Source organism: Hypomesus nipponensis, chromosome 3 (genome assembly GCF_054491055.1).
Source record: "Hypomesus nipponensis isolate SF chromosome 3, ASM5449105v1, whole genome shotgun sequence".
Lineage (NCBI taxonomy): Eukaryota > Metazoa > Chordata > Actinopteri > Osmeriformes > Osmeridae > Hypomesus > Hypomesus nipponensis.
In genome coordinates, this window is record NC_140363.1 from 16,282,501 (window position 1) to 16,298,785 (window position 16,285).

At 51.1% G+C, this 16,285-nt stretch overlaps 1 long non-coding RNA gene across 1 annotated transcript in view; it reads left to right on the forward strand.

Annotated features, from left to right (window-relative positions):
- LOC146300058 (uncharacterized) overlaps positions 1-10,224 on the forward strand; it is a 35,596-nt gene extending 25,372 nt beyond the window's left edge. The window contains exons 2-3 of the long non-coding RNA XR_014732045.1: positions 9,746-9,914; positions 10,043-10,224. This is a non-coding gene — a long non-coding RNA (uncharacterized LOC146300058). The remainder of the gene's footprint in view (positions 1-9,745; positions 9,915-10,042) is intronic.
- Positions 10,225-16,285: the final 6,061 nt, after the last annotated feature.

The window sequence follows — 16,285 nt, forward strand, 5'->3', positions numbered from 1 at the left end:
GGGGAGGCCTACAGCCACTCCCCAGAATCCCACTGAGAGCCTCTCAACCTACACGTAAGTGCCTCCATCCCAAGTGCAGCGGACAGTGTTTATCATTCCCTCCACCTTGCCATACAGCCACTGTTGATGGATTAGAGAGACTGGCTCAAGAGCCTCTGTGCAGATGACAGGTCCCCCCCCCCCCTACATCCGGAGACAACTCGGCTAACATGTTCTGCATCCTCGGATTCAGGAGTGTTTTTTTCCAACATGTATTTTTCATGTGTTTTTGTGTGCTTCAGGTCCCTAAGGTTATAAGTTCAAACTCGAGAGGTAACCTGCCCTCAGGAGATGGAGGGGTGGGGGAGGGAGGGGATAGTCAGACAGACAGGTGGAGAGGACGCTGTTTAAGGAAACATCTGCTTGGCTGACTGGAATCAGAGAGGGAGAGTAGGATGGAGAGAGGGAAGTGTAAGGAGAGACAGACAGAGAGAGAGAGAGAGCAGGAGCGAGGGAGGGAGGGAGGGAGGGAGGGAGGGAGGGAGGGAGGGAGGGTGGGTGAGAGTAGAGCAGGATGCCTTCGGGGGAAGGATGTGTGTTATGTTGTGTCTCACTATGTCTGTCCAGTTGAATTGTATGTCATCTGTTGGTCTGTCAGAAATCATGTACATCCCGCTGCACTGTGGCCAGCCCACACCACTACATTATGGACAGACCCACTGAATATGAGCTGTCACCCTCAAGTACATCAATGTTTTATATGTATTTACTCCTAGCACATGGGCTTCCCACTGAGGCTGGGAGGCTGGGAGGCTGGGAGGCTGGGAGGCTGGGAGGCTGGGAGGCAGGGAGGCAGGGAGGCAGTGCATCACCAGGGGGAGGTGGGGCTAAAATCCTGAGAGGTTGACACACACACACACACACACACAAATACAGTTCCAGAGGATTATAAAGAATCAAATGATTGAACTTCTCTGTTCTCTTTGCATGGCTGGGTCTATCTCTGTGTCACCAATGAAACTATTCCAGAATAGACAGAAAGTAGAAACATGTTGCATTCTGCTTCCCAGTCAGACACGCCTGCTTCCTGCTGTGGATGCAGATTGTTTTCTATTTGGTTAGACGAGGGAGACAATGGCGGGAATGGAGATAGGACAAAATGTGTCCTCTCCTCCTCCCTTGTCCACTTCCCCTTTCCTCTCCTCTGCTCTCTTCTCCCAGTGCCTATCCTCTGTACCAGCATAGCCCCATCACAGCTCTACTGCCCTATCACAGCTCTACTGCCCCATCACAGCTCTACTGCCCCATCACAGCTCTACTGCCCCATCACAGCTCTACTGCCCCATCACAGCTCTACTGCCCCATCACAGCTCTCCTGCCCCATCACAGCTGTCCTGCCCCATCACAGCTGTCCTGCCCCATCACAGCTCTACTGCCCTATCACAGCTCTACTGCCCCATCACAGCTGTCCTGCCCCATTACAGCTCTACTGCCCCATCACAGCTGTCCTGCCCCATCACAGCTCTACTGCCCCATCACAGCTCTACTGGCCCATCACAGCTCTACTGCCCCATCACAGCTCTCCTGCCCCATCACAGCTCTCCTGCCCCATCACAGCTCTCCTGCCCCATCACAGCTGTCCTGCCCCATCACAGCTCTACTGCCCCATCACAGCTGTCCTGCCCCATCACAGCTCTACTGCCCTATCACAGCTCTACTGCCCTATCACAGCTCTCCTGCCCCATCACAGCTGTCCTGCCCCATCACAGCTCTACTGCCCCATCACAGCTGTCCTGCCCCATCACAGCTCTACTGCCCCATCACAGCTCTCCTGCCCCATCACAGCTCTCCTGCCCCATCACAGCTCTCCTGCCCCATCACAGCTCTCCTGCCCCATCACAGCTGTCCTGCCCCATCACAGCTCTCCTGCCCCATCACAGCTGTCCTGCCCCATCACAGCTCTCCTGCCCCATCACAGCTCTCCTGCCCCATCACAGCTCTCCTGCCCCATCACAGCTCTCCTGCCCCATCACAGCGCTGCAGTCCAGTCCTCCCCACCAGCTGCTCCTCGTACTCCTGCTGTCACAGCCAGGCGAGAGGCCGCGCCCCACAGGGAGTCCTGATACACAGCTAAGTCATGTGATCATTGTATGGGCAGCTCTGCCAATGGACACAAATCATCACGCCTCTTGTGATGGCAGGGCGTGTGCTTGCCGTGTGTAGCATGTCCTGGATGAAACATGTTGCGTGACGGCGGTGCAGATGTGTTCCTCGGTGAATCCCGGAAAAGGCGGAGGCTGCAGCTTGCTGTCAGCTGCACGGCAGAAAACATGGACTCTTGTGTTAATGGGAAACACTCAGCGCAAAGGGAGGGGAGGCGGTAGAGAGGCAAAGGCGTGTTTTGATCCTCTGTGACACGTGTTCAATACAGCCCCTTGTGAGTCGGTCTGGAGTCAGAGATAGCCACAAGTGCCATGGAAACAAACATATCTCTCTAGTCCATGTCCGTGTACACATGCAGAAAATCTGGATCTCTCCTGTTGGCTTCCAGTACTGACACACTAACGCCCTCCACACCTCACCCTTGGCCAGTACCTGGAGTTCCACAATGACACTATTGAGACTTCAACAGGAGACTGTGATTCCTTTCTTTTTGGTCAGAGAACATGGAGAGAGGGAGAGAGAGGGGTAGTCATGGTGATTTCTTTCTTTTTGGTCAGAGAGCATGGAAGGAGGGAAAGAGAGAGAGACAGAGACAGAGGGAGAGGAAGAGAGAGAGAGAGAGCGGGACAGAGACAGAAAGCTGAAGAGAGCTGAAGAGGGAGAGAGAGAAATGTAAAGAGAGGGAAGCGAGAGAGAAAGAAAGAGGTTGAGAGGGAGAATTGGGCAATCGTGTCTCCTATTGTTGTACATGTCCTCAATGTTCCTTATCTCCACCTGGGCCTGAATGGTTCTCCAGAGACTCTGAGACAGAGTTGTACAATAGACAGCCTTTAGAGACTTAGAGCTGTACGTAACACACTGCAGGCATCTGTCACTTATAGAATTATAATCATGATATGTGTACAAGGAAAAAACCTAGAAGGAGTTACATGACATTTGTCAAACACAGTGATCTACCTGATCCACTGAAAAGATGATAGGTTAGTGCTGGTATGGGTATGTAAGCCCTCAGTAATACTCATTCCTAACCCCAAAACTTTGAGATAAGGCCTACCTTTAACCCCAGCTTTAACCCAAACGCTGAGGCACCCACCTGGTTTTGTTAACCTAACCCTAACATTCCCAGCCTGTAGCCCACCCAGGGAGTATTTGAGGCCTAACCTAATTCTTTGGTGGGAAGTTAGAAATGTGCTCCTCATATCTAGGCAGCTTCTTTCTATTTTAATTGTTTACTAGTTAGAAGAAACAGATTACAATACAATTGTGTATAGCTCCACAGGAGAGGAGAGGGAGAGGAGCACAGAGCAGTGGGAATGCCTTTTGTTCCCAGAGGGGGTCATTTGTTGTGCAGCAGTAAAAAACACAATTAATAATAACACTCGTTATCACAGTACACGCATGATGTCAATAAGAAACACACACACGTGTTCTATGTTTGAACACAACCATTTCTTTTATTAACACACGGTTGGGGCTTCAGGTTGATGTTGGTTTTTGCTGCAGGACTTGAGCAGTGATATGGTAGAGAGGGGATGAAAGAGTCTGTTGGTTTTGTCTCCTGGGTATTTGAAGAGGGAGCCCAAAGGCAAGGTGTTAACCTCCTGGTGCTGAGGGTGGGTGCAGTCTGGCACTATGGATTCTGCTCTCTCTTACAAATGTTTGTTAAATAAACCAGGAAGACTTTTCTGTTCAGTGTCTGTTATACTTCTGTAGACCTTGATCACCTTGAGCTTTTTTTCGATTTAAGATTGAGAGAAGCACACAGATGAACAGATAAAAGGAAAGAGAAAACATAAAACTAAAAATTGTTCAATGCCTCGGGGCTAGGAGGAAGAGGTGGATGATAGGGTGAGGGAGGCCAAGGCTAGGAGGAAGAGGTGGATGATAGGGTGAGGGAGGCCCCATGTGATCAGACGAGAGGAAGAGGAAGAGGAAGAGGAAGAGGAAGAGGAAGAGGAAGAGGGAGAGGGAGAGGGAGAGGGAGAGGGAGAGGGAGAGGGAGAGGGAGAGGGAGAGGGAGATAGATGGAGAGGAAGAGGAAGAGGGAGATAGATGGAGAGGGAGATAGATGGAGAGGAAGAGGGAGATAGATGGAGAGGAAGAGGAAGAGGGATGGAAGACAAACCCATTTCACCCCAAATTACTTTCCAAACAAACTAAACCAAAAGAAAAGTAATACAATATATATATATATATATATATATATATATATATATATATATATATATATATATATATATATATATATATATATATATATATATATATATATATATATATATATATATATATATATATATATATATATATATATATATATATATATATATTTATTTTTTTACAACGTCCGCTCTAAACCCCCCTACCCATCCACTGTGCAGAAGGCATCCCCCCCCCCCCCCACGTCAACAAACTCCTCCATCTTTCCTACCAGCTTATAATACGAGAACTCAATACGCAACCTTGCCGTGACCAGCCCCAGCGACACTGCTCTTGCATCGAGCGACCCGACTCCCAAACGCCTACTCTTTCTCGTCTTCCATATTGCAGACTTGGCCTGCCCAAATAAGAAAGATGCCAGGCATAATCTCCTCCCTAGAAACAGAGCTGTGTACCTGGGTCCCCCTAGAAACAGAGCTGTGTACCTGGGTCCCCCTAGAAACAGAGCTGTGTACCTGGGTCCCCCTAGAAACAGAGCTGTGTACCTGGGTCCCCCTAGAAACTGAAAACTCCCACTCGAGCCTCCTACACCATTCCTGCAGCACCTGAAACATAGCCTGGAACACTGACTAAAAAGATGCCTAACAAACATTCCTTCCCCCTGTAAGATCCAGGTGTGCGAGCAAGGGGGGGGGGGAGAGAAACATCAACATGCCAGTCATGACATCCTAGCCCTCCTCTAACTTTAGAACGGGACAGAGAAAGCGATGAGAGATCCTGTGCACGTCTTTATACATTTGCAGACATAAAAGTGGGCAACAAAGTCAAAGCTTTTTGTTCCTCCATCAAACAGGCTTTGCTTTCAGCCTCCCCCTGATGAAGAGCTGACAGGAAGAGGTGTGCAGCTCCTCCTCTCCCCCCTCTCCCTCGCTCCAGTGTTACTGTAGAGCATACAGACCGACCTGGCGAGACCTTCCTCTTTTGTATAAGCCGTCTAATTGGTGAGCTGATTAGTGACTTGGCGAGGGTGGGCGTGCAGCGCCCCCAAACCACTGACTTCCTGTTCTTCCTCATCACAGAGCAGTTCATTACAACCCAGCAGAACCCTGCTAATTGCAGTCAGAACTTTCATCATGGAGAGAGAGAGAGAGAGAGAGTTGTGTCCAGCTCACATCCCAGTTTCTCCACGAGATGTGGAGGTTCAATCACTAGCTGGCTGCTTAAAACACACCGATTAGCAACGTGAGGTGTGACCACGGGTGTGGGGAGATGGGCAAACACAGTCAAACACACACACACACGCACACATACACACATGCTCTGAATGCCAACTGGCAGAGCGTCAGGGAGCGTGGCAGACAGATGAACCAGCCTCTACCTGTCCTCGGGCCAGACAGTCCCAGGTGGAGGAATGGAGGCTAACGAGTGCTGCAGAATTATGCAGCTATTGTTCTTCGAGGAGAAGAGAGGAGAGTGGAGCTGAGGGGAGAAGAGAGTTGAGGAAAAGAGAGGAGAGAAGAGGAGGGGAGAAGAAGAGTGGAGAGCAGAGAGGAGAAGACGGGAGAGGAAGGAGAAACTGCTGACGGTCTCTCTCACAGTGCCTGAAATAAACCGACAGTAGCTATGAAACAAATCTACGGTGTCTTAAATTCTGTTAAAGAAAATGGCCACCATCCGTCTTTTTCCATGTTCCTTCTTTCCCCCAAATATTTCTGTCTCTCTGATAGGTGGAGGTAAATCCACAGACTTGTTCCAGACAGATACCCCTCTGACAGAAACGCATTTTCTTTTGTCCTCTCCTTTTCTTCAACACCTCCTCTCGTCTGCTCTGTGGTGTCTGGTCACGCCGGCGCCAATCCCTTTACGCTCGCGCCTCCAGCTCATCCTGTCAGAGAGGTATTGAAGCTCTAAGTACCATGTAGACGTGGGCACGGAACACTTCCTGTGGTCACGCTACGCTAGCATGCTAGCCAGAGGGCCAGCAGGCAGCTGTGCTGGACATGGGCACACAGACATGATTTTATGATGTTGGATGTATGTTGCATTCGGATCATCGAGTTTGTGTGTGTGAGCCCCAGGAGGGGGTGTGATTTCCGTTCTGAAGACTCAAGAGACTGGCCTGTGGCGGTGTGGTAATGGGTTTGGGAAAATGACTGAAACCTTGAAGAAAGTCGAACACACAGACACAAACACATCCTCCTTAGACATCTGGCAGAGAAAAATAGGAGCCCAGTCCCTCTGGAATCTGGCATGGATTGATGGGATGACATGAATATTTATGACTTGTTTATTATAAACACATTCATAAATCTGTTTTGCAGTCTTATCCATAACACCTTCCATTGAATCCATTCAGTTTGAGCGCTTCTACAAATTAGGTGGAGACAATCTGAGAGCGCTGCCATTGTGAGGCTGAACGACTTCTATTCAGGCAAGAGTTGACTTCAGTGGCGAGTGAAAGAGTTTTGTCAAATCCGTCTGTGCTTACAGAGAAAAACAAAGTTAGAGGAGCCAATTCTCCTTAATCCTCCTGGATCACCCCCCTCCCTCCCTTTGTATTCCTCACTTTCCCTCCCTCCCTCACCCTCCCTCCCTTCCTTCCCCCCTTCCCGCTCATCCTGCAGTCCCTTTCCACTTGCAAGTCAATGAAGTGTCACAGTTGGACAGAGTAGCTGAATGGAATTCTCCCCCTCACCAAACGAGCTCTGCCTTCACTATTCCTTCTCACCCCAGCACCTCCTCTCCTCTCTCCTCCGCTCTCCTGCACGCGCGGTGGCCGACGGGCTGAATGACTGAAATATAGATTCAGACTCTGGCTTTGACAGAGCTTTACCTTCTGTCCTGAGGAGCTGGAGAAAGGAGGGAGAGGAGGAACAATGGCGCTGAAAGGGACGATTCCAGCTGCGTTTGCCAACTCTGAAGAGACGAGACAAAACGGTATGAGGGCTGAGGATTGGACTATTGTGTCTGTGTGTGCGTGTGTGAGGGAGTATGCTTGTGTGTGTGTGTGTGTGTAAGAGAGAGAGAGTGTGTGTGTGTGTGTGTGTGTGTGTAAGAGAGAGTGTGTCTGAATGCGTCTACGTAAGGGAGTGTGTGTGTGTGTAAGAGAGAGAGTGTGTGTGTGTGTCTGGGGGTACCACCCTGATTGCTAGTCTGTCATCACTAAAGTCTTTGATTCGAGCAGATCTCCAGCTACTAGATAATGGTAGGTAGAGTTCCATTCAGGCCTGTAGTCTGGGATAGAGAGCATCAGCATGGAGAAGGTAGGTACAGACACACCCTATTCTGAGGCCCCACCAATGTTAACTGAAATTACATTTCTCTTTCTTTCCTTCTCTCTCTTTCTCTCCTCTCTCTGTCTCTCTCTCTCTCTCTGTCTCTCTCTGCGTCCATCCATCTCTCTCTCCTCTCTGTAACAAGGAATTCCTCTGAGACACTAAAATGGTTACATTCTCCTGCGGGGGGACATCACAATCGAGGGAGAGATACAGAGGAGATGGACGGGAGGGAGAGAGGGAGGGAGAGAGAGGGATAATGAGCAAGAGAGTGAGAGAAAGAGAGAGAGATGAGATGAATGAGAGAAAAACACATTATGAAATCACAGAGAGGGTAAAGATGGATGGAGCATTGTATTGGATGTGATGCTTTCTTTCCCTTCCTTCCTCCCTCCCAGGCACTTGGGAACATACACCCTCACACACATACTGCAGTTATCAATGTCTGGCAAGAAAATCACATCTCTTCATCTTGGTGAAAAATCTCTCTCACGGCGCTATTAAAGACACCACCATCCACTCCTGTCCCCGGCTCCACCCCCTCATCCCCCCCCTCATCCCCCCCCTCATCCCCCCACTCATCCCCATTCTCCCTTCTCTCCTTCTCCTGGGGCCCTCTCCTCTCCTTTTATCTCCTCTCCCCTTTGCTCCTCCTCTCCCCTGATCTCCCCTCCTCCCCTCCCTTCCATGCTAGTCATGCTCATGGGTTAGTGATGAGGAGGGGTGATGGACCACCACGGCACACACGTCCTGTACAAACACCGGCACATCCAGCCTGTCCAGTATAGCTTGGACTGGGTCTTTGAAAGGCGGATGCAGAGCTGCAGGCTGGGGTCTTGGAAGGAGGACTCGAAACAGGATCAAGTCTGAGGTCAACACCCCTGCATGTTTCTCCATTTTTCCACTGTGTGTGTGTGTGTGTGTGTGTGTGTGTGTGTGTGTGTGTGTGTGTGTGTGTGTGTGTGTGTGTGTGTGTGTGTGTGTGTGTGTGTGTGTGTGTGTGTGTGTGTGTGTGTGTGTGTGTGTGTGTGTGTGTGTGTGTGTGTGTGTGTGTGTGTGTGTGCTATTTACCCTGGCGCACCCAGAGTGTTCTTCAGCTGTGAGTCATACAGCTGCAGGGCTGAGGGTGTTCTTCTCCTGGTCACCTCCTGACCCGACCACGCTGGGGGTCACCTAGACAACCACTATGATCTTGGTGAGAGAGAGAGCGAGAGCGAGCACATAAAGGACTATTTTTGCGCTGGCCCTGTATGTAACACAGTTACACAACTGTTGGTGTGACATCTCATATGAATGCTCATCCTCACACCTACCCAAACTCACCCCTTATCTCTCGCTCCTCTTCGCACGTACCAAACCTGCTTGCTTCTCTATCCATCTCTGTGAATATCTGTGACGAAAAGGATGGTGGGTGTCTTCAATGAGACCACTTTGCATCCGGGCAGCTGAGGTGTGGTTGTGTTTGAGATTTCACATATCCTGTCTCAGCCCTGCTACCAGGGGGCAGCTCGACTTCCTGCTAATCACTCATGGATCACATCTATGCTATCGGTCTAGCAGCTTGTCTGACAGATTACTGCTCTGTGGTGTGTGTGTGTGTGTGTGTGTGTGTGTGTGTATCTTTGTGAAAGGTTGTGAGTGTGTGTTTATGTGTGTACGTGAGTGAGTGTGTGTATTTGCGTGAGTGTGTGGGCGCTTCTGTGTGTGAGTGTGTGTCGATGTTTGCTGTCACACAGATTCCCCTTGTCCTCTGTAATCCAAGGGGAAAGGAGAGCGTGTTTGTGCAGAGCTCAACCCCAGACGGGCGGCCATGTTTCTGTTGACCGCGCGTCTGGCCCAATCAGGCCTTCCCTGACGACCTGTCTGATTGGTGGGATCAGCCTCTCTGAGTATCTAAACGATCGCATTAGGGCGTGGCCACGCTTGGAAATGTCAGACACATGGTTCTGCCAGTGTCGGCCTGTCGTCTACTTGCTGCCTTGCTCTGTTGATTGTTTGGTCAACATGTTGCTGTACACAGACACTGCCCAGAGGGAGGTCCAGACTTGGCTCGTGTGGATGTCTGTTGGAGTTTGTGTGTCCGAGGGTGTGTGTTTGTTTTCGCCCCCCCCCCCCCTACAAGGCCTAAACAAATTAAAACTTGAATCAAATTGGTTGTGCTTCTCCAGCAGGACTTTGCACAGTGTGCCAGACTCTTCAGATGACTGTCTCCACTAAGCATGCTGGAGTGGAACTGGAGATCACACCAGGAGAACCACAAGTGTTCAGCGGGGTGACAAGGCAGAGAGGAAGTTATCTACTCCTCTCTAACTCTAATCTGATTGGCTGTCTGGGCAGGTGACACGGCGACCGTTACCTGTAGTTGGTTGACACATCATTTACTGACCAATAGCAATCAACCGCTGTACCCAGGTGCACCTGAAGGGTGAGGGCGGCTTTAATGGAATTAAAATGTCTGTTTCCAGGCTGGACCATCGCCTTGGTAACTCGCCAGCAGGCATCTTCCAGAAATCCCATTTCCTGGACCGCGTTTCCCATCATGCCGTGCTCCCAGTCCCCACATTAACAGACCACCAGGGCTGCTGAGACAAATCTCTGAAGCGTGATTGGATTCCCCTTTCAACACCGCCTCCGACCCGATCACAGGCTCGTCTCATCTGAGAGGGTGAGCGAGGGAGAGAGGAGGAAAGGGAGAAGGAAGGGGGGAGAGGGGGTGAAAAGGAGAGAGTTAGAGGGAGACGGAGAGGGAGAAACGGGAGAGGGAGTAAGGGGACAGAAGATTGCGGGGGATGAAGGCAATAAAGGAGACAAAGGATCTGTAAAAAGGGTAGCAAGAGAATAGAGGGGAGAGAGGGGGAGACAGAGGGAGAGAGGGGGGGGAGAGACAGGGGGAGAGGGGAGGGAGAGAGAGGGGGGAGAGACAGGGGGAGAGGGGAGGGAGGGAGGGGGGAGAGACAGGGGGAGAGGGGAGGGAGAGAGAGGGGGGAGAGACAGGGGGAGAGGGGAGGGAGAGAGGGGGGGAGAGACAGGGGGAGAGGGGAGGGAGAGAGAGGGGGGAGACAGGGGGAGAGGGGAGGGAGAGAGAGGGGGGGAGACAGGGGGAGAGAGGGGGGGGAGAGACAGGGGGAGAGGGGAGGGAGAGAGAGGGGGGGAGACAGGGGGAGAGAGGGGGGGGAGAGACAGGGGGAGAGGGGAGGGGGGGAGACAGGGGGAGAGAAGCAGGATGGGGGCCAAAGCAATGAACAGAGTATGTTGAGAGAAAAAATGAAAATTGAAGAGCCTTGTCAATTCAGAAACAATTTCACCCTTTCTATTCTGTACATAGATCAGCTACCATACTCCCTGTCTGCCAACCAAAATACTTCATACTGTACTGACTGAGTTGTGTGTGTGTGTGTCTTGGTGAGAAACATGGGTTGATTCCATCCCAGGTCACACTAAGTACCCTTGTGTCTGTGTGATGACTGCTGAGCTGAGGAGACGGCGTTGGAGGAGGTAAATAGCGTGCACATCAAGATGAGCAGTTAAGCTACCAAACTCACACCAAAGAAAAAGTAACTAAACAGTCACAACGGTTTGTTTTGTCGCAGTCTGTTACATCTGTTAGGCCAGGGCCATGTGACGTCTCACATGACTGGGTGGGTAGAGGTGCGTGTGCATGAGAGTCGAATGATTCATTTCTCGGATGATGCCGGTACGACAGAGCCGTGCCAGGGGAAGTTATCCAGGTGGAGTCGAGCGTAGAAAGCCTCCATGCTGCTTAGAGACCCAGCACGGTGCCAACAGACATGCCAGTCGTTTCAGAGGCTTCCAGGGGGGGCCACCGAGCCAGGGGAACCAGGGGAGGGGGGGGCGTACTGGGCTGTGAGTTCAGGAGGGAGAGGCGGGCGCTGGGCCATACCCAGGCCTTGCCAGTGGCACCAGCTGGACTGACGGGGGCAGCTTTTCAACCAGCGCCAGCCTCCTGTGGGCTCCAGGCCCCACATGACACCCCTGGCAGCAGGAGGGGGGGGGGTCTGGGGAGGAGGGGGCTCTGGGGGGGGGGTGCCTGGGGGGGGGGGGGCTCTGGGAGAGGGGGGCTCTGGGGGAGAGGGGCTCTGGGGGGGCAGGGGTTCTGGGGGGGCAGGGGTTCTGGGGGGGCTGGTTCTGGGGAGGGGGGGCTCTGGGGAGGGGGGGCTCTGGGGAGGGGGGGCTCTGGGGGGGCTGCCTGGGTGTCTTCTATGTGTTCTACCTGGCTCTGGTGTCCAGTTTAATTTGCTCCGGCTTTACAATATATTTCTATGGATTTTGCAGAGAGAGGCGTTTTGTGTGAATCAATAAGGGTTCTGCTGTGTGCCGGGGCTGTGATCCAGGGACTTTGGGACTGGGCCAAAGCAAATGGAATGAAATGAATACTACAATATGAAATTATTCAGGGTCATCAACTTTGGGGTCAGAGTTCAAAGGATCTGAGCCGCAAGCTCAATGTTCTGATTGTTTTGATCTTAGAGTGCCTCGTCCACAGGAAGGGAAGGACTCGGCCGAGCGCAGCGTTTGAGTTTAGTCAGTCGTAGTCTGCTCCTCTCAAGCTCCGTTTCTACTGCATTAAAACTGTTCTTCAGGTCATCAGCTCACTTCTATCTGACCTGTCTCCATCCCTTTGTCCATCCTTCCATCCCTCCATCCCTCCATCCTTCCATCCTTCTATCCTTCCATCCCTCCATCCTTCCATCCTTCCATCCTTCTATCCTTCCATCCCTCCACCCTCCTATCCTTCCATCCCTCCGTTTCTCCAGGTGGGCCTCCAGCTGCCAGGTGTTCGGTCTGTAGGATCCTCTGGGTCATGTGACGCACGTTGGCACCACAACGCTGAACACCACCGCGTGGCCAACAGACGCCCAACCTTGAATGAGCTGAGTTAGCATAGCATCAAACAACCTCACGAGGCAAAACAGAAACAACAAAAACCACTTCTTCACAGGGAATCTGTTGGCGTGGTAACAACAGCCGCCTCTGAACCTGATTACATTAGTTCCAGTTCACATGAAGGGCAGACAGAAACGGATAGGAAACATTGATCTCTGGCTGTAAGCAGCGTTGTTCTCTAGTAGAGGACTGTTTTTCCTTGGCTTTCCCTACCAGTCTAAGTTTAGAGAGATAGAGAGGGGATGTTATTGCTGGATATTTATCTGTGTATGAAAGAGAGGGAGGGAGAGAGCGAGAGCAAAAGCGAAAGAAATGGTGAAAGAAAATAAAAAACGCCTATTAATAATTTTCCAGTTGAGGAACTTGACTTTATCTGGAGTTGTGAGAGTCTTCTACCATTAGGCCTAAAGGAAATAGCCCAGGGTCTCAAGATGCCACAGCTAAATATACAACATTATAAAATGGCCTTATCAATGACTTATTTACTGATCTTTCCAGATCCCACAGGCTGTTAGCCCACAGTAGGAGCTGGAGAAGGACATTCTGGCAGAGCTGGACCTAGGCTGACAACCTGCTCCTCTTCCCTCATTAAAACGAGATGAGACAAGACTACATGACGGTTCCCCAGAGCAACCCACACACACACACCACACACACACACACACACACCACACACACACCACACACACACACCTACACAGATGGCCTTTTAACTCTGGTTTGACCCCCGCTTTCATGTCTCACTGTGTATGTGGTGGGTGTGTGTGTGTGTGTGTGTGTTGGGAGGGGGCTGTTGTGGGTCTATGGAGGAGCTTTGAAGGCCATTCTGTCAGAGAGCGGAGAGGAAGGGAGAGGAAGGGGGGAGGAAGGGGGAAGAGAGTCAAGGCCCGGTCATGAACGCTCTGCATGGACATCAAAGAGCACATCCACAGATAGACGCACGCATGCACACACACACACACACACACATTCTAACAAGGCCACATTGAAGTGCCCACACATATTTAGAGCAGGTGTGTCTGAAGTCATCAGAGTTCACTGAATAAACTGAAAACGCAGTTCTATCCACACAGGGAAATACCCCAGCGTAACACACATCCCAAAACATCCCCATGTCAGCCTATCCCAGATGGGCTTGTGGCGACAGCAGAGATGGGATCTGGGTGAAGGGACGATTAAGCTCCTGCTCTGAGCTGCTCGCTCCTGCAGCTGAAGAGACACACTGCATCCCAGAGAGTCAGAGTCCTACCCAGGAAGCAGCTGATCTGCTGACACAGAGGAGGCGTTGGTTCTCTGTCTCTCTGGCGACGCTTGCGGGGGCTAGATCAGAGAGAGCCCGGGAGGTTTGGCTTCATCTCCGCCACAGCCCTTGTCAGACAACTGCTGTCAGGCCTCTCTCTTTGTGGGGGTGCAAGGCATATCACTTAGACCCGTGTGTGCATGTTTCTGTGTTTGTGTGTGGGTGTGTCAGAGGGACAGAGAGAAGTTTCCAGGTCCCTGGATGTGGACAAGAAGAGTGTGGGCTCCTCTAATGCCTAATAAGCTTTTCCAGAGCAGGACAGTCAGGGTTCATTGACTATGTCAACCAGATTCAGGCTGGTGGCAGAGACAGAAAGGGAGAGGAGGAGAGAGCGAGAAAGGGCGAGTGGAGGCTGGAGGGGAGAGAGAGAGAGAGAGAGAGAGAGAGCGTGTGATGGAGGGTGGAAGGGGATTAGAGTTGGAGATTTAGGGATGCAGAGGGAGCACGAAAGGGGGTGATGGAGGGTGGAGAGAGGGAGTCGAAGGGTGGAGGGAGTGTGGGGCCTGGTGCGGACAGATAAAAGGTAATTCGGAGGTATTGCATCAGATCCTTCTCTCATCCTCAGGTTGTCAGGGTGACAGGATATGAAATACACCCCACTGCTCTTTTCTTTCTTTTCTTATCTTTCTTTTCTTTCTTTCTCTCTTTCTCTCTCTCTCTGTCTGTCTGTCTGTCTGTCTGTCTGTCTGTCTGTCTTTCTTTGTCTCTCTCTGTCTTTCTTATTCTTTCTTTCTTTCTGTCCTCTCGTCTCCCATTCTGCATAAGCTTATACCTCTCCCACCATTCTCTTCCCCTGTGCTCTCTTTCAATTTACCTGCTGTCTTTCTCTCCTCTCCTCCCTCCCTCCATCTTCAACCTCTCTCAGAGCTGCACCTTGCTCAGACCATCAGGGACTCGCACCTCTCCTCCCATCCCTCCTTCCTCTGCGCCCTGCTCCAACTCCTCCTCCCACCTCTCCTCCCATCCCTCCTTCCTCTGCGCCCTGCTCCAACTCCTCCTCCCACCTCTCCTCCCATCCCTCCTTCCTCTGCGCCCTGCTCCAACTCCTCCTCCCACCTCTCCTCCCATCCCTCCTTCCTCTGCGCCCTGCTCCAACTCCTCCTCGCACCTCTCCTCCCATCCCTCCTTCCTCTGCGCCCTGCTCCAACTCCTCCTCGCACCTCTCCTCACACAATGAGGAGGCATCTCACTCTCTCTTTCTGTCCCTGTCTGTCTCTCTTTCTCTGTCCATTTCTCTTTCTTCATCCCGGTTTCTTTTTTCTCTTTGAATCCCCTTCTCTTTCTCCATGTCTTTGGAGGGAGGGAAGGGGGCGAGGTGGAGGGGTGCGGAGCTGCCCCCCCCCACACCAGTGTGTATTTGGGAAGATGTCACTCACACACACACATCAAAGCAGGAAGACAGACCCTGGAGCGTATCACACATTACGCAACTGTTCTCCATCTCTGCAATACTTTCTGCACACTCTGCCATCAAAGAGAACACACAGTATACAGAGTTGGTCACTTCTAATACGCACACACACACACACACACACAGATAGAGAACACACAGTATACAGAGTTGGTCACTTCTAATGCATGCACAAACACACACAAACAAACACACACACATAAACACACACACAGATACATAAACACACAGACTGTTGGGAGTTTTAAAAACGTTTATTTTCCTGTATGTAACACCATGACATCCCATAATGTCCTCCAGGCCCTTCAGACAGACTTTCCTTCAAGGTGGGTGTCTAAGGCTCTGTATATAGAGTCGTCCCGTTGACAGGCAATCAGGGGACAGCAAGAGGGGGGTATGTTGTGACATCTTCATTATAAGGTTATTAATGGTGAGAAGCTTTAGCCCAGAGCCTTGTTGTACAGTTCACACACACACATACACATGCGACAGCACACACACAAGTACAGACTCACAGACACACGGCTCCCACACGGCTCTATTTTTAACTGACCTGATAAAAACACACACCCATCAGATAGGCCGACAGGATATTATTATTAAAATGAAGCGATGTGCTGTGGATAGTGTGATGCACACACAGTTCATCAGCCTGCCATCACATAGGCAGCAAATAGATGGAGAGAATTACTGTGCCTGACAGAAACTATTCACAACCATTTGGATTTTAATGTGGAAGGACACACAGAGAGAAAGAGGGAGAGGGGAAGAGAGGAAAGGAAGCATGAGGAGGAGAGAAAGAGAGAGGGATGCAGGATGATGTGAACCCCACAACCCAGTTCTCTGCTCTCGCAAAGAAAGATGGAGAGAAAGAGAAAGGGGAACACAAGGAGAGGGGAAAAAATAATGAGCCTGTCTCTCTCTCCACCATCCACCCATCCTTCTGTCTGTCTGTCTGCCTGTCTGTCTGTCCTGCCATCAGTCTGATGCTGCTGTCACAGGGGTCTGCCACCTTCAGGGGTGGACAGCCTTATTCACTGCAAGGACGTGATGCAACGCGGTGACATATCCCAGTAATGGATTCCTCTCTCT